A 3,560-nucleotide genomic window follows, 5' to 3' on the forward strand; every position below is an offset into this window, starting at 1 on the left:
CCCAAGGCAAGTTCTGGCAGTTTTTGACAGGTCATAAACACACATGAAATGCTAAACTTAGTGGGCTGTTAGATGGTTTGCTTAAAGTTGAAAAACATTTTTTAAATAAAATTTCCTTATGTCTCCTTTTTTCCACACTCTCAACTCTGACATTCAAGTGTACTTCATGAACCAACATGTAATAACATTTGAAAACCAAATTCAGAAAACCCTCATGAATGCAGACTCTGCTCTTAGAGAATCTGCAGAGAGTGAGGTTAAGGGGACTATTGGGAATCTTCTTAGGGACAAAGAGATGAATACTGCCATTGATTGTTAAGAATGACGTTTATGTAATCAAGAGAAACGTTCGTGTCTGTTAGAGATCACCAAGCATTTAGTTACTGTGAAGTCTGTCCTTGTTTTTGTTAGAATGCTGACACTCATTAGACCCTTCTGAGAGGGTCTCATCCATTGCTTTCCCCAGTATCACTCTTCCTTGGGTTTCCAACTGGCTCTCAGAATATATCTTCTCCAACTCTCCTGTAGGCTCTTCTTCCTCATTCACCTTCTTAAATGCTGGAGTTACATGGGATTCCACCCACGGGCTCTTTTGTTCTTCTTCTCCACAAACTCACTGGGTAAAATCAATCTGAAGTGAGTAAGTAAATGGAGTTGCTCAGTCGTGTCCGACTCTTTGCGACCCTGTGGACTGTAGCCCACCAGGCTCCTCCATCCATGGGATTATCCAGGCAAGAATACTGGAGTGGGTTGCCATTTCCTTCTTCAGGGGATCTTCCCGACCCAGGGATCGAACCCAGGTCTCCCGCACTGTAGGCAGATGCTTTTAACCTCTGAGCCACCAGGGAAGCCTTCAATAATTCTTTAGAGACAACACTCCCATTTATGGCTCCAGCCCTGACCTTTTTGTTGAGGTCCCTCATGTGTCTCCTGTCTCTGAGGATGACCTCACAGTCTCCTTCGAGCCCAAGTTGCAAGCCTGGACATTGTCCTTAATTCCTCTCTCCCCATCTATCATCACCCTAAACACACTTTAACCATCCACTTCGTCTCTTCCCACTGTCACCAGTTTATTCTTGCCAACACCATTTTGTGCCTGGATTTCTCTCGCAATGTCCTAACTGGGATATCTCCTCCCAACATGTTCCCTCTGACTGAGACCACAGGGATTTTTCTAGAGTGCAAGTCTGAATGTGACACTCCTCTGCTAAAAACCCTTGTTGAGGACTCTCGTGGCCCTCAGGATACAGTCCAGACTTTGTACAGGCAAACAAGGGCCTTCATGATGGAGACCACTTTCCCCTCTCAGGAAAATCTCCCCTATCATTGCACACCAGACTGAATGTACTATGTTGGTATTTCTGTTCCCTCTGCTTAGAATAAATACCCTTTCCCCTCATGCCAACTCTCTTCTGGATCTGTGTCGCCTTCTTTTGGCTGAGACATCACCTTTGCTGGGAAGCTTTCTCTGCCTTTTCAGTACTGCTTAAGGTACCTCTCCTAGGCACTCCTGTGTAATCCCCATTCATGGCATGTAACTCACTGATTTTCAGTAGCACGTTTTTTTCCTCTGAACTGTAAATGCCTTCAAGGAGAGAAGTATCTTGTTCATTATATCCCCAATGATCATTTATTCCAGATCCTTGACAAATATTTGAAGCCTGAATGAATGCAGTTGCCTCGAGTTTCTTGACTCTGAAGTCTGAGCAAGGAGAATCTCGTCATTAGCTCAACTTGAGTCAGTTTCTGTCCCTGGTCCAATGAGCTGAGTTAGCAGTGTGAGGGCAGGGATGGAATCTCTTAGAAAGGAGTGTTGGGGTGAAAGCAGTGGATGGCATGCTTACTAGCACTATACAAAGTCCTTCATTGAAATAATAAAACTACATTTTTTTTTAATCAACGTTGTATATTTTTCAGTAAATCATACAGCTTCCTCCCATTGGTCCACTATAAAGAAGTGAAACTGTATTTTCATGATAACACATAAAATAAAAACTATAGTCACTTCTTACTCAATTTTAGCCACTCATCCATCCAATCATTCACAAATATTACTAAGTGCCCATTATGGGCTAAGCTCTCTGCTAGGTACTGGAGAGATAGTGGAAAATAAAACAAAGCCCTTGTTTTCAGGGGGTGTGTAAAAATAAAGACACATTTATAATTATCAATTATGAAATTTACCATGAAAGAAATGAGTAAGGTGATAAGAGAAAGAATAATTGGGAGGATTAGTTCATTTATTGGAGTCAAGGTATGCTTCTCAGAAAAAAAAAATTACATTCAAGCTAAGACCTGACTTCTTTGGAAAGAATGGCTGGGGATGCTGAGCTGAGGGAGGTGGGAAGGACACCAGCAGAATTGGAGATCCCCAAGGAAATATGAAAGTCTTGGCAAAAGGCTAGGGTGATGGCAACTGTGATGGAAAGAAGTAAATGATGGATTCAGGGCATTTTTGGAGGTTGAACTGTTTGCCCTTCTGATAAGTTGGATGTGAACTTATCAGGGGTGAATCAGAAAGAGATTCCAAGAATAACAGTTTGCTAGAAGTTAATTTAAGCACATGGACTCTGAAGCCATATCATCTGAGTTTAAATCCAAGTTCTACTGTTTAGTAAGCTGTGTGACCTTGGGAAAATTACTTACCCTCTCTGTGCCTTAGTTTCCTCATCAATGATGTAAGTGATAATAATAATAGCTACCTTGCAGATTCGTTAAAAGAAAGAGTTATTACATATAAAACATTTTGGACATTGCCTGGCATGTGATTAGGTTTTCTTACAAACTAAGAAAGAGGTAAATTTTCAGGCGTCTGATTTTAAGCAGTGGGGTAGTATGGGCGATGTTTATTGAGATGGGAAAGACTAGCAGAGGGGAAGAGGTTTTGACTCTTGACTCTTGGCAGAGTCAAGATCAGAGTTCAGGTTTAGATACAAGTTTGAGATTGCTGCACACCTCTTAGATCCCCTTTGAATAGGAGTCTGGTCTCACAGGAGATGCCTGAGCTGGAGACATCAGTCTGAGATGTCAGATTATAGGCAGGATTTGAAGACCAAAGATGGAAAAGACAAACAAGGGAAAGTGTAAAAGTGGGTGTGTGAAGTGAAATGTAAAAACAAGGCCAAGGACTGAGCCATGAGAGCTCTCAAGGTTGAGTAGTGTTCAGTCATGTCTGAGTCTCTGTGACCCCATGAACTATAGCCTGCCAGGCTCCTCTGTCCATGAGGGCCTCTCCAGGCAATAATACTGGAGTGGGTTGCCATGTCCTCCTCCAGGGGATCTTCCCAATCCAGGGATCGAACCCAGGTCTCCCACATTGCAGGTGGATTCTTTCCCGTCTGAGCCACCAGGGAAGCCCCAGCTGGGTGGAGAAGTCAAACATGACTTAGGTGCACTGTTGTTACATACGTGCACGCGCCAAGCAGAAACAGAAACAACTAGTAAAATATGAATATAAGGGATATGGAAACAAAGGACCTCTGTTGGGTTGTACCCCACAGGCCTGCAAGCCTTGTAGTTGCCCGTCCTCCAGCCTGAAGAAGGAGCCCAGAGCCAGCACA

The 3,560-nt window shown here is 43.1% G+C and overlaps 1 protein-coding gene across 3 annotated transcripts in view; it reads left to right on the forward strand.

Moving 5' to 3' along the window:
• The window catches only part of THBS4 (thrombospondin 4), a 268,357-nt gene that overhangs the window by 147,597 nt on the left and 117,200 nt on the right, over positions 1–3,560 (forward strand). The gene's annotated exons all lie outside the window — the stretch shown is intronic.

The sequence above is a fragment of the Giraffa tippelskirchi genome, chromosome 7 (assembly GCF_054371585.1).
Source record: "Giraffa tippelskirchi isolate mGirTip1 chromosome 7, T2T-mGirTip1v1.2.pri, whole genome shotgun sequence".
Lineage (NCBI taxonomy): Eukaryota > Metazoa > Chordata > Mammalia > Artiodactyla > Giraffidae > Giraffa > Giraffa tippelskirchi.